This window comes from Thalassophryne amazonica, chromosome 19 (assembly GCF_902500255.1).
Source record: "Thalassophryne amazonica chromosome 19, fThaAma1.1, whole genome shotgun sequence".
In the NCBI taxonomy this organism is placed as follows: domain Eukaryota; kingdom Metazoa; phylum Chordata; class Actinopteri; order Batrachoidiformes; family Batrachoididae; genus Thalassophryne; species Thalassophryne amazonica.
Window position 1 is genome coordinate 70,861,231 of NC_047121.1, and position 15,518 is coordinate 70,876,748.

Here is a 15,518-nt window from a genome sequence, read left to right on the forward strand (position 1 = left end):
CAGATTTTCTTTTTTTTTTAGTAACACATTATATAATCCCATGTAAGAACTGAAAGAACCACTTCAGTACTTGAATCATCAGTATCACTTTATTTCTGCCACATCCTGCAAATTGACAAAATAATTATTCTTAGAAAAACAAATGTTTTGGTTTGTGTGTGTGTGTGTGTGTGTGTGTGTGTGTGTGTGTGCGTGCGTGCGTGCGTGCGTGCGTGCGTGCGTGCGTGCGTGCGTGTGTGTGTGTGTGTGTTTTACAACAATCTTTATAAAAATTTTTAACAATATATCAAAATTGTCATCAGCTGGTGTCACGGTCATGTGATCAGCTGAGTGGAGGCACCTGGGCCGATTGCTTCTGCTTCAGCTATAAGAGGATCAACTGCTGTCTGTGTCAAATGTGACTGTCTATATGTGGCTCTAGATTTAAGTGTATAGTTTAGCTATAAATAAGTGTCCTGTTTGTTTATTATGTTTCCAAGTCAGACATAACACTTGTTGTGTGTGATTAAGTCAATTATTAGAAATGGAAAATTTCCTGTTATACAACAATGTGAACTCAGCATCCAGATAATAAAAGTGTTGCCAGGTTAAACACAGATTAAACTAAATCCTGATGTTGAGCCTGTGCTGAAGATAACATATGACTCTTCAGCTGAACCTAATCTGTGTCTGGGAAATCAAATGCCTCTGATATGCTGTTCAGTGTCTGTTACTCTGTTTTTGCTTCATCTCACACAGATCATCACTACGTGACTGAAATATCCACCGGCAGTTGTTTAAATGCTTACGTTACATTCTTTTGTTGTGGTGAGTGATCTCAAAAAGAATTGGACAGGAAACAGACTTCAAAGTTTAGATGTTGTATTGAAAAAGTTCAAACACTGATACAGAGAGTCATCAAACTGCTGCTGCCAGACTTTTGACACGAAGCAGAAAGTTTGACCACATTACTCCCATTTTGGTGTCTCTTCACTCCTCTCTCTGCGAGATCCTATTTTAAGGTCCTGCTGCTAGCCTATAAAATTGTTCACGGACTGGCACTGTCCTGTTTGGCTGATCTACTTAAACCCTACGTACCGGCTCGGGCTTTGCGTTCACAGGACGCAGGCATACTTTGTGTTCCTAGGGTGAATAAAAAAATCTACTGGCAATAGAACCTTCTCTTATCATGCCCCGGTTCTGTGGAATGCTTTTCCCGTGTTTTGCCTTTACTTACTCTGAGTACTACTTTAACAACATTTGGATCAGAATTTCTACTAGTAGAGACTGCAACAACAGAGATCAACTATACTTGAAAAAAGTAAAAATTGATCAGAAATAGATTTTGCTATGTTCAGCAATTAAAATAATGTTGTAGTTGTGCATCAAACATTGTGTATTTCAAGTATGTGAAATGGAGCATTTTCAAACATTTTCATTTTCCAACCCAATAATGTAACTTTAGTTAGAAGTTCAGCTGAGAAATACTTCGACATTTGGATCAGAATTTCTACCAGAAGAGATTGCAGTCAAAAATTCTCTACTGGTAGAAACTGCGATTCTGCAAGATTGCAATCACAGTTTCTACCTTGGCACCTTGTACATATATAGTACATGAAAACAAATGGTCATATGGGGGACAGGGTATAGAGTCACCATGCGTATGGTCTTGCAACCACAACTCCTCACCTGTTGGTTTATAGAGCCATTGAAATTTCCCACAATGGCAAATCCTTATTTGGCAGTTCCATGTATAAACAAACCTACTGGGTTCCAACAGAGGTTTTTCAGTCTATTTCATATAAAATATACTAGCACTGATTACAGAATACATGCAAGGGCCACGTACAGAGCAGGTACATTAGTTTGACTGGAGTTGGGTTACCAATATGTAGACCTTGGTCCAATGCCTCATTATGCCTCCCGTCTATGACGTCATACAAGACACTTCTTCTTCCGCATCATCCGAGTCCACCTGCCCGTGCACCGGCTTTGGCTGTGGAATTAACTTTGGATGGGCCGATGTCTTGTCCAGTCCATCTTTTTTTTTTTTTTTTTTTCGCTTCACCCAAGAGTATCTGGGACAAGCACAGGCCTCAATGGGTCTCAGCGCCTACGTAAAACATATTCAAGCAAATTAAATGACCTTTATTTTAAATTGATGCCAAATTGTGAATTGTTTTTGGTTCGTGTTATAAGTGTGAAGCTAATTTGTTGTGTTTATTTATTAACAGCAGTATGTGAGTGCACTATACTAAGAAATGTGTTCATGCATGTCCAGCCACTTACGTTGCACTGATGGTCCAGTCTACAAAATTACACAATTCAGATAAACAAAAATAACAGATGTTTGTTGTTGTTGTTGTGCTATGATGGATTATCTATTCTGTTCTAAACCTCACGAGGACCTTCTCAGGACCCATGCAGACCAATGGGTCAGGTATATCTCCTGAAAGCATCCATGTGCTGCAACCATATTTTACTTGGACATTCCCATGGCATGGTCCACTCAGTGGGAACGACTGTGTGCTGGGAAGCCAGAAGCTTAGGAAAACAAACACGACAATTGTGCCACAGCTGACAGGACCACACAATGCATGTAACGGGCATCAGCTGATTCTCCTTAACCAATCATTTTTTTTGACACAGTTATTCCAGAGGGACTTAAGTGTTCTTCAGATGGAACTAGTACCAAAGACATCCAGTCATTTGATTCAGCTTACAGGTCAGTATCCAAGTTTGACAAGGATAATGTAAAACTAGTAGCACCAAGACTCTAAGATGTGGGATCTTCATCCTTCTGCAATTACCAGGGTGTTAATTTTAATAGCATATCAGAACAAGGAAGTATCAAATGTTTAACCCCTGAATGAACAAATATTCAACAAACATCCCCTTAACCTTTTCCAGTTGTTGAATTTGGACTTCCACATAGCTATTTTTGAGTGGTGGGAATGGAAAGCTGCCATCTAGAACCTAGGGTGGTTCTATAGCTTCAGCGTACGTGATTTGACCTCAAGTTGATCCATTGTTCCAAACTGCTTAAAACAAGACAATGACTTGACTCCATCACATCTCTGATAGTGGTTTTGCCTTTGTTCAGATATTGACCTACTTAAAAAAAAATGATTTAAAAGCAAATGAAGAAAAATTCTTGATTCACATGCATTTTTAAAGGCCTCAAAAGACTATATGAAGCAACTGTTTCATTAAAGATACATGTTTCTGTGTAGGCTCTCAGTTGTCCAGGTGGTTTCCATAGTAGAGAAACTTAAACCCAGTCCAGTCGAGGATTCAAGCTTCTCTACTATTAAAGATACATGTGTAAAAATGCTTGTTGAACTAAATTTGATCTTTATAAGGCATCTCAAGCAACCAACTCTACAAACCACAAATGCATGGTTCCCCTCCCCAAGAGCATGGAACTTATGATACATGGTGTCACATACCATAGACTTCTTCTGCTTCTTCTTGGTAGTTCCTCATGTTCAAAGATAACATCTGCATGACACTTTGGCTTTGCACAGGCATCCACAGTGTGGACAGAGAAACTCTTGGGACTCATTAGGTCTCCAATGGCATAGAATAGACCTTTTGGGTATTCATAGACCTCTTGTATATTCAGTTTGTTCTTTTGGCTCACAGTGGTCAGTTTTCATGTGATTTTGTAGGTTCACACAGTGACGTTATACTCTCCCAACAATAAATCACATTATGCACATGTTTGTGCTGCAGTTGGCAAATTCATCCCCTTCCCTTAATGAGTAGTAATAATTATTTTAAATGGCTATCTCGGCTTTGCAAATGACCAAACCTGATGCAGCTTTTATTGACCTTTTTTATAAAGACTGACGCAATCACTGGTTCTGTTTTTTTACAGCAAGAGAAAAAAAGGGAACGAGTTAAAAGAATGTCTGTCTGCCCTGCATCACTTCATGGCCACAAGCAGTTGCACAGGAGAAATGTGCTTACATCATCATGTGTTGTCCAGGCATCCTGCAGAGGGCACCGCTAATAGCAGCAACATTGAGTGGAGGCGGCAACCGACCAACCCGGGAGAAACTCGGCAAGGCGCTCCCACGCAACTAGGATTTCTGACATTCTTGGCAGCCTTTCAGGAAGGTCAGTCCTAAAGTATTCACACAAACCTGCAAGAGAGACAGTGTTTCTGCAAGATGAAACCAGCAGCTTCATTCATCACTAATTAAAGTCTGCATGGGGTCCAAGGATGCTCAGACAATCTCCAACTCTGCTATCCAAAGTCACAGGCTGATTAAGGACTTGATATTTTGCTTTTTTATAGCAGTGATCGCCAAGTTAGATTACCCGACGGCCATTAGGCTGGGTTCTGTTCCTCCAGCTTAACCACTTGAAGAATTTCACAAATAAAAATGCAATCCGAGATGTCTGATATCCGGATAACCTCCAAAATTCAGTGGAGTCTTCCATGCCCTAATATCTATTGGTGCAAATTTGGCGATAATCCGTGAAGTAGTTTTGATGTAATCCTTCAAAGCCTATATAAAACCTGAAAGGGGTCACTGTCATTCACCAATAATCCACTTACTGGCTTGTTCTCAATATCATTTGTAAATATATTAGCAATTAATGTTGCACAATAAGTAGTAATCATACTGCCAATGGTTTTCTGAAGGGTGTAAAAAGCCATATTCATTGGTGAACAACTTGATAACAATTTTATCATATACAGTGGTCCCTCGTTTATCGCGGGAGTTACGTTCTAAAAATAACCCGCAATAGGCAAAATCCACTAAGTAGTCAGCGTTATTTTTTTTACAATTATTATAGATGTTTAAAGGCTGTAAAACCCCTCACTACACACTTTATACACTTTTCTCAAACAGGCATTAACATTTTCTCACTTTTCTCTCCTGTGTAAACACTCAAAGTTCAAACCTTAGTAGAAAAAAATAGAACATTTTCCTATAAATAATTATGATGGCTTTTAGAACTGACAAATTTAATTTTAAAATTTCAACCTATGAGGTTGGACACATAAGAAATTATTAATAGTGACTCACCAGTATTTCACAGTTCCTCTGACCGCGCCTCTTCGTCGTGGCGCCGCTCCGCTGTCCGGATTGGCTGATTACTCGGGTGGTATGAAAAATATTACCCGTCCGCGAAAAGGGTGTATTACCATTTATTCTTTAGTGTTTTATCCAATCATATTGGCGTATCATTTATAGGTATATGATATAGGCTAATATACAATGAATGTTTGAGGTCAGTGGTACCATTCAACAAGATAAACCTTTCACCTCAAGAAATATTTGTTCCATTGAAAGAATGGAATATGAAACATTCATTATTTGTTTTATATAATGGTGAAAACAGATCCTTTGTCATTTGATATTTTTTAAATTTATAAATAACACAAAAAGGACTTGCATCTTGGTGTGGGTCAATTCTGATGATGTAGTCCATGACGCTGTGCACTGACTTCGTGCCATCTGCTTTCCTCAGTCCAGCGAAAAATCAGATCAGAAATTAGTCCAGCTTTTCATCTTAACAGCTCTTCACGCCTCCAGATGGCTTACGGCATACTAGATTTGTTTTTTTGTGTTTGAAGGATTTACACCATCAGTTAGCTCCTTCAAATAGTTTGTCCGTCAGTGAAACAAATATGCCATGTTTAGCTAAACACCCCACTAGTCTGCACTTGCGCATCGTGAGTGGAAAGTGGTCACAGCGTGCAATGGTACAAAACGTATGGGACCAAATTTGAACGTTAAATGGAACCAATTTCAACGCCAAATGCAACGCAACACAATTGGGACAAATAATCCATGTCACGTGACATACAAAGCACCAATCAAAGGACAAGAATCCACTCAGCCGTTATATAACCGTAAGTCCCTTCAGCTGCTCCCTTGTTTGCACTTGGGGTCACCACAGCAAATCCAAGGTGGATCTGTATGTTGAATCAGCACAAGTTTTATGCCAGATGCCCTTCCTGAAGCAACTTCACATTACATAGAGAAATGTGGCAGGGATGGGATTTGAACCAGGAACCTTCCACACTGAAACGAAGTGTACTAACCACTTGGCCACCACCCCTGCCACAGCCAGTACTATATAATGGATTAATAAATGCCTCAGTCAATTTATGATTATTTGTATTGAACAAATCATTATTGAAATCACCACAGATGAACAGAACTTTGTGTTTTTTGTCTGTTAGATCCCAGTGTTATGTATATTCACCTCACAATAACATTCTTTTCCCTACATACGAGGTCTATTAGAAAAGTATCCGACCTTATTATTTTTTTCAAAAACCATATGAATTTGAATCACGTGTGATTGCGTCAGACAAGCTTGAACCCTCGTGCGCATGCGTGAGTTTTTTCACACCTGTCGGTTGTGTCATTCACCTGTGAGCAGGCTTTGAGTGAGGAGTGGTCCAGCCCCCTCATCGTTGTTTCATTGCCAGGAAATGGCGGAATGATTTGGGCTTTTTTTCCATCAGAATTTTTTCAGAAACTGTTAGAGACTGGCAGCTGGAAACCATTAGAAAAATTTATCTGGCTTTCGGTGAAAATGTTACAGGCTTGGTAGAGAATAAGGAGTGTTACTGTCGCTTTAAGGACAGCCCCCAGTGACTGGTGGTGCACCGCGCTCTGAAGCCGCCATCAACAGGCTGAACGACCATTTCATTTCTAAACAGATGGCTGTCTGGATCCGTGACCATCGTGTGCCATTTCTCTGGTTATCACAAGAGCTGGACATCAACCATTTTCCAGCAGATTTCACTTTTAACAAGAGATTTTGTCATGGAAAGCCGAGCGGAGGCTTCGCGCGTCACGATGGATTCGCTACTGGATCGAGACAAAACCACCTCCATTTTGGTCTCACAGGACGGCTTTGAGATGGCGTTCAGACAGCTGTCGGTGCTTTTTCCATCGAGTGATTATCCGAGAAATTGTGGATGTGCCTGGACATGCCAGAACATGTCCCATGAGGCTTCATCACAGCGTTGATTTGCGCCATGCGGCACCGCCGCGACGCTCGGAATTCCTCCGCACGTCTGTCTCAATGTGCTGAAAAAGTGCTGATGTCCACGTCTTTTCACAATTCCTGTGCTAGTCAGACGACGTCCCGGAAAAAACACAGCGTCCAGTTTGGAAATGAACAGCACATTCCACTGTTACAGGAGTTTTTGTCATGGAAAGGACCATACAAGAAGGAATATCATTGGGTGAAATCCTGTGCTTTACTTTACTGACCCACATCAAACCCTTGTTCATATCAATGTAAATTAATTCATTTCATCAAAGAGAAATGTAGACTGGATTATCCACACGAGGGTCATCAGCTGGGCATTTTGGATGATGATGTTGGATGTAAAAGTAGCAGTAGCAGTAAAAGTACGTTTCATTTTCATGCCTTCGGTAGAGATAGACTCTTGCCCTGACATTTTGGGCTCTTCCTCTGTCTAAAATCTGAGACCGGTTTACTACACTTCACACACACTTCCCAAAAACAACATGATACTATTGTAACTTCTCCAATGAGACATTGGAGGAATGTTTAGGTTTATACCCTAAGGAAGCAAAACAAAAAGGGCCTACTGTGTATTGTGTAATGGAACCTCCTCCGATCGTAGAGACATGAAGTTTGGGGTTTCTCAGGGATCCGTTTTGGGCCCCTTGCTTTTTTCTCTTTATGTAGCACCCCTCGGGAATATATTGCGGCGTTTTGGGATTCCCTTTCATTGCTATGCTGATGACACTCAATTGTATATGCCAATAACTGCTGGTAATCTTACTCACATAAAGTCCTTGGAGGATTGTCTTGCATCAGTGAGAAGTTAGATGACTAGTAACTTCCTACTTTTAAATTCTGATAAGACTGAGGTTATGGTTTTTGGTCCAGCGAGATATCGGCATCAATTTGATCAGCTAGCATTTAGCTTAGGTCCGTGTGTTATACATCATACGGATAAAGTGAGGAACCTTGGAGTAATTTTTGATCCTGCATTGTCCTTTGATCTCCACATTAGAGACATTACAAGGACTGCCTTTTTTCATTTGCGAAATATAGCGAGGATTCGTCCTATTCTGTCTATGGCTGATGCTGAGACTTTGATTCATGTGTTTGTCTCTTCTAGATTGGACTATTGTAATGCTCTATTCTCTGGCTTACCGCAGCCCAGGATCAGGGGTCTTCAATTGGTTCAGAATGCTGCTGCCAGACTTTTGACACGGAGCAGAAAGTTTGACCACATTATGCCAATCTTGGCATCCCTGCACTGGCTTCCTGTTTCTGCAAGATCGGATTTTAAAGTATTGATTTTAGTTTATAAAATTGTTCATGGACTTGCACCTCCCTATCTGGCTGACTTGATAAGCCCCTATGTACCAGCTCGGGCCCTGCGTTCTCAGGGTGCAGGACTTCTGTGTGTTCCCAGGGTGAATAAAAAGTCTGCCGGTCACAGAGCTTTCTCCTACCGTGCCCCAGCTCTGTGGAACGATCTGCCGGCACACATTCGGCAGTCGGACACTGTGGAGACTTTTAAATCACGTTTAAAGACTCATTTATTTTCCCTGTTTTATCATTAGTGTTATGATGTGTTTTTAATGTTGTACTTTTTTACTGCTGTTTTTTTCTTATGGTTGTTTTTATTGTGTTTTAAATTTTAACTGTTTTTATCAATCAACTTCAATCAACTTTTTTCTTATATAGCGCCAAATCACAACAAACAGTTGCCCCAAGGCGCTCCACATTGCAAGGCAAGGCCATACAATAATTATGAAAAACCCCAACGGTCAAAACGACCCCCTATGAGCAAGCACTTGGCCACAGTGGGAAGGAAAAACTCCCTTTTAACAGAAAGAAACCTCCAGCAGAACCAGGCTCAGGGAGGGGCAGTCTTCTGCTGAGACTGGTTGGGGCTGAGGGAAAGAACCAGGAAAAAGAGATCGATCACTAATGATTAAATGCAGAGTGATGCATACGGAGCAAAAAGAGAAAGAAACAGTGCATCATGGGAACCCCCCCACAGTCTACGTCTAAAGCAACATAACCAAGGGATGGTCCAGGGTCACCCGATCCAGCCCTAACTATAAGCCTTAGCGAAAAGGAAAGTTTTAAGCCTAATCTTAAAAGTAGAGAGGGTGTCTGTCTCCCTGATCTGAATTGGGAGCTGGTTCCACAGGAGAGGAGCCTGAAAGCTGAAGGCTCTGCCTCCCATTCTACTCTTACAAACCCTAGGAACTACAAGTAAGCCCGCAGTCTGAGAGCGAAGCGCTCTAATGGGGTAATATGGTACTACGAGGTCCCTAAGATAAGATGGGACCTGATTATTCAAAACCTTATAAGTAAGAAGAAGAATTTTAAATTCTATTCTAGCATTAACAGGAAGCCAATGAAGGGAGGCCAACACGGGTGAGATATGCTCTCTCCTTCTAGTCCCCGTCAGTACTCTAGCTGCAGCATTCTGAACCAACTGAAGGTTTTTTAGGGAACTTTTAGGACAATAGTCCAGCCTAGCCTCTACTGGTGGTTGGCTCTCACTGCGGTATTGTATCACTTCCTGTTCCGGAGCACAGCGGTGTTTTTCTGTATCTGTTAGCTGTTTAATCTGCGCAGTTAGATTGGTCTAGTTATCTAGATTACGATTTGTTTCCCAGTGTAATCTTTACGTGCCTTAACTAAAGCACTCCTTCTGCTGAATCACCTCTAAATTATTTACACATTATTCACTTTGCGTGTTTTTAGGAATCCGCTAGCTTAGCGTAGCTACTAGCTCTTAGCCGATTTAGCATGGCGGCTTCTCCTGTCTCTCCCACACTTTTCTGCTCTGGGTGTGAAATGTTTAGTTATTCCTCGGCCTCCTTTAGCAGTAATGGTACTTGTAATAAGTGTAGCTTATTCGTAGCTTTGGAGGCCAGGCTGGGCGAATTGGAGACTCGGCTCCGCACCGTGGAAAATTCTACAGCTAGCAAGGCCCCTGTAGTCGGTGCGGACCAAGGTAGCTTAGCCGCCGTTAGTTCCCCCCTGGCAGATCCCGAGCAGCCGGGAAAGCAGGCCGACTGGGTGACTGTGAGGAGGAAGCGTAGCCCTAAACAGAAGCCCCGTGTACACCGCCAACCCGTTCACATCTCTAACCGTTTTTCCCCACTCGACGACACACCCGCCGAGGATCAAACTCTGGTTATTGGCGACTCTGTTTTGAGAAATGTGAAGTTAGCGACACCAGCAACCATAGTCAATTGTCTTCCGGGGGCCAGAGCAGGCGACATTGAAGGAAATTTGAAACTGCTGGCTAAGGCTAAGCGTAAATTTGGTAAGATTGTAATTCACGTCGGCAGTAATGACACCCGGTTACGCCAATCGGAGGTCACTAAAATTAACATTAAATCGGTGTGTAACTTTGCAAAAACAATGTCGGACTCTGTAGTTTTCTCTGGACCCCTCCCCAATCGGACCGGGAGTGACATGTTTAGCCGCATGTTCTCCTTGAATTGCTGGCTGTCTGAGTGGTGTCCAAAAAATGAGGTGGGCTTCATAGATAATTGGCAAAGCTTCTGGGGAAAACCTGGTCTTGTTAGGAGAGACGGCATCCATCCCACTTTGGATGGAGCAGCTCTCATTTCTAGAAATCTGGCCAATTTTCTTAAATCCTCCAAACCGTGACTATCCAGGGTTGGGACCAGGAAGCAGAGTTGTAGTCTTACACACCTCTCTGCAGCTTCTCTCCCCCTGCCATCCCCTCATTACCCCATCCCCGTAGAGACGGTGCCTGCTCCCAGACTACCAATAACCAGCAAAAATCTATTTAAGCATAAAAATTCAAAAAGAAAAAATAATATAGCACCTTCAACTGCACCACAGACTAAAACAGTTAAATGTGGTCTATTAAACATTAGGTCTCTCTCTTCTAAGTCCCTGTTGGTAAATTATATAATAATTGATCAACATATTGATTTATTCTGCCTTACAGAAACCTGGTTACAGCAGGATGAATATGTTAGTTTAAATGAGTCAACACCCCCGAGTCACACTAACTGTCAGAATGCTCGTAGCACGGGCCGGGGTGGAGGATTAGCAGCAATCTTCCATTCCAGCTTATTAATTAATCCAAAACCCAGACAGAGCTTTAATTCATTTGAAAGCTTGACTCTTAGTCTTGTCCATCCAAATTGGAAGTCCCAAAAACCAGTTTTATTTGTTATTATCTATCGTCCACCTGGTCGTTACTGTGAGTTTCTCTGTGAATTTTCAGACCTTTTGTCTGACTTAGTGCTTAGCTCAGATAAGATAATTATAGTGGGCGATTTTAACATCCACACAGATGCTGAGAATGACAGCCTCAACACTGCATTTAATCTATTATTAGACTCTATTGGCTTTGCTCAAAAAGTAAATGAGTCCACCCACCACTTTAATCATATCTTAGATCTTGTTCTGACTTATGGTATGGAAATAGAAGACTTAACAGTATTCCCTGAAAACTCCCTTCTGTCTGATCATTTCTTAATAACATTTACATTTACTCTGATGGACTACCCAGCAGTGGGGAATAAGTTTCATTACACTAGAAGTCTTTCAGAAAGCGCTGTAACTAGGTTTAAGGATATGATTCCTTCTTTATGTTCTCTAATGCCATATACCAACACAGTGCAGAGTAGCTACCTAAACTCTGTAAGGGAGATAGAGTATCTCGTCAATAGTTTTACATCCTCATTGAAGACAACTTTGGATGCTGTACCTCCTCTGAAAAAGAGAGCTTTAAATCAGAAGTGTCTGACTCCGTGGTATAACTCACAAACTCGTAGCTTAAAGCAGATAACCCGTAAGTTGGAGAGGAAATGGCGTCTCACTAATTTAGAAGATCTTCACTTAGCCTGGAAAAAGAGTCTGTTGCTCTATAAAAAAGCCCTCCGTAAAGCTAGGACATCTTTCTACTCATCACTAATTGAAGAAAATAAGAACAACCCCAGGTTTCTTTTCAGCACTGTAGCCAGGCTGACAAAGAGTCAGAGCTCTATTGAGCTGAGTATTCCATTAACTTTAACTAGTAATGACTTCATGACTTTCTTTGCTAACAAAATTTTAACTATTAGAGAAAAAATTACTCATAACCATCCCAAAGACGTATCGTTATCTTTGGCTGCTTTCAGTGATGCCGGTATTTGGTTAGACTCTTTCTCTCCGATTGTTCTGTCTGAGTTATTTTCATTAGTTACTTCATCCAAACCATCAACATGTTTATTAGACCCCATTCCTACCAGGCTGCTCAAGGAAGCCCTACCATTATTTAATGCTTCGATCTTAAATATGATCAATCTATCTTTGTTAGTTGGCTATGTACCACAGGCTTTTAAGGTGGCAGTAATTAAACCATTACTTAAAAAGCCATCACTTGACCCAGCTATCTTAGCTAATTAGAAATGCCATCTGTCAAATCAATAGGCAAATCCATATTGGATCCACTGTGGTGAATGCAAGGAAAAGCTGGAGCAGCCAAAGGAAAACCACCTGAAGAAAATACTTATCTCTACCCACCCATTCAGATCGGATAGTATCAATGTCTGATTCCCCGATGCTATTCTGCCCAAGTTATTAGCAAAAAAAGTGATGTTATCCCCACCACCATCGCCAATAAGATGTGGCAGGATATGGCGCCATCGAGTCCATTATGTAGAAATAATTATTGTCAACAGCTGCGATAACAGAGTGGGAATCATAAGTTACCAGCATGAACACAGACAGGCAAACAGCATTTATCTCCATCTTTTCCAGCAAACCCCAACATATTCTGCAGGCATGGCTGCATTGGCACACAAGCGCTTTGTTGAATGTATCGTGCCCATCTTGCCCTCAGCAACATGTTCGTGCTGTAATAACAGATATGTTGAAATTCCTCAGCAAACCACGAGGGAAACGAACCCGCTGTAACTGAACTGGGCAGCGTTCTCAGGACTCCTGTTTAGTCACCGTTGCGTCCGCGTAAGAGCGTCTTTGCACATTCCAGAGGCATGCGTCGCCAGCTGCACAGCTTTTCTGGATGCTGATTGGAAGTGAGTCTTGAACGCTCAAGACAATTATGGAATCATTACCGTCACCATGCTGCAGGCAAAATATGCACACCGCGCCATTTGTCAACCAACCAGAGCTTTCTCATCAACGTGCACGTTTGGATGTTGGTGTGTGTGTGTGTGTGTGTGTGTGTGTGTGTGTGTGTGTGTGTGTGTGTGTGTCTGTGTGCAGTGCTCAACATCATTGGCAAAAGAAGTGGAATGTCACCCTCCTCAACCAGAATGTGAGCATGCGTGATTGTTGGGGGTAACGAATGAGTCGAGTCCCCTCCCTGTTTATTTGAATGTGTGTTGTCAGTAGTTGGGAGGATTCAGTACACGTCCAAGTTTGCGTGCACGTGTTTTGGTTCACGTTGAGAAAATCGGGGATGCAACTGTCGAAACATGTCACCGTCAGCTGTGTCCCCACTCCCTTCATGGGGGAATGACATGCACTGTGCACGATCATATGGCGCGGGTTGCTGAGAGGTTGAACATCCCCCTGTGGCCTGTCTTAAGACTCCAGACATGTTTTGTGAGTACACATGCAAACAGGCGTGGAAGCCGCCAAAAAGAGGATAAGAACACAGAGGTGTCGGGTAGCTGATGGGTTCTGTTTGACAGTTAAATCTATTTGTGGTTTAATGTTAAACATCTTCAACGTCTCACAGTTCTGTGACTCTGCATGTAAAAACAGCTTTAACCTGAATTTGGAATTGAAAGGTTCACTTTAGACTCCTGTGACGTATGTCAAGGAAGACCTCATTTGAACCCCTGCTTGTAACTTAAAACACGCCCACTTATTTTGTCTGCACCGTGTGTGAGGCACAGACAGATTTATGGGAGCGAGATGTAGGAGACACTTTCTGAGGGGAGAGGGGCGTGGCTAGTAGCAGCTCCTTTCATTTTTTTAAAGCAACATTCTTTTTTTTCTTTTAGATTTTTAAAGTGGGTGTTTTTAGCATCACGTCAGGTGTTTTTTTTTTTTTACCAACAACCATAATTCTTTTCAAATAGCTGGGGACCTTTTATTATTTCGATTTTAAAAATGGGTATAATCTGACCAAATATATATATATATATTTTATGTTCATGGGTTATATGACACCTCACAGTGAGAAGGTCGTGGGTTCAATTCCCGTGGTCTTTCTGTGTGGAGTTTGCATGTTCTCCCCGTGTTTGCGTGGGTTTCCTCTGGGTGCTCCGGTTTCCTCCCACTTCCAAAGACCTGCGGGTTAAGTGGACTGGAATCTTTTCAGCACTGTAGCCAGGCTGACAAAGAGTCAGAGCTCTATTGAGCTGAGTATTCCATTAACTTTAACTAGTAATGACTTCATGACTTTCTTTGCTAATAAAATTTTAACTAATAGAGAAAAAATTACTCATAACCATCCCAAAGACATATTGTTATCTTTGGCTGCTTTCAGTGATGCTGGTATTTGGTTAGACTCTTTCTCTCCGATTGTTCTGTCTGAGTTATTCTCATTAGTTACTTCATCCAAACCATCAACATGCTTATTAGACCCCATTCCTACCAGGCTGCTCAAGGAAGCCCTACCATTATTTAATGCTTCGATCTTAAATATGATCAATCTATCTTTGTTAGTTGGCTATGTACCACAGGCTTTTAAGGTGGCAGTAATTAAACCATTACTTAAAAAGCCATCACTTGACCCAGCTATCTTAGCTAATTATAGGCCAATCTCCAACCTTCCTTTTCTCTCAAAAATTCTTGAAAGGGTAGTTGTAAAACAGCTAACTGATCATCTGCAGAGGAATGGTCTATTTGAAGAGTTTCAGTCAGGTTTTAGAATTCATCATAGTACAGAAACAGCATTAGTGAAGGTTACAAATGATCTTCTTATGGCCTCGGACAGTGGACTCATCTCTGTGCTTGTTCTGTTAGACCTCAGTGCTGCTTTTGATACTGTTGACCATAAAATTTTATTACAGAGATTAGAGCATGTCATAGGTATTAAAGGCACTGCGCTGCGGTGGTTTGAATCATATTTGTCTAATAGATTACAGTTTGTTCATGTAAATGGGGAATCTTCTTCACAGACTAAAGTTAATTATGGAGTTCCACAAGGTTCTGTGCTAGGACCAATTTTATTCACTTTATACATGCTTCCCTTAGGCAGTATTATTAGACGGCATTGCTTAAATTTTCATTGTTACGCAGATGATACTCAGCTTTATCTATCCATGAAGCCAGAGGACACACACCAATTAGCTAAACTGCAGGATTGTCTTACAGACATAAAGAAATGGATGACCTCTAATTTCCTGCTTTTAAACTCAGATAAAACTGAAGTTATTGTACTTGGCCCCACAAATCTTAGAAACATGGTGTCTAACCAGATTCTTACTCTGGATGGCATTACCCTGACCTCTAGTAATACTGTGAGAAATCTTGGAGTCATTTTTGATCAGGATATGTCATTCAAAGCGCATATTAAACAAATATGTAGGACTGCTTTTTTGCATTTACGC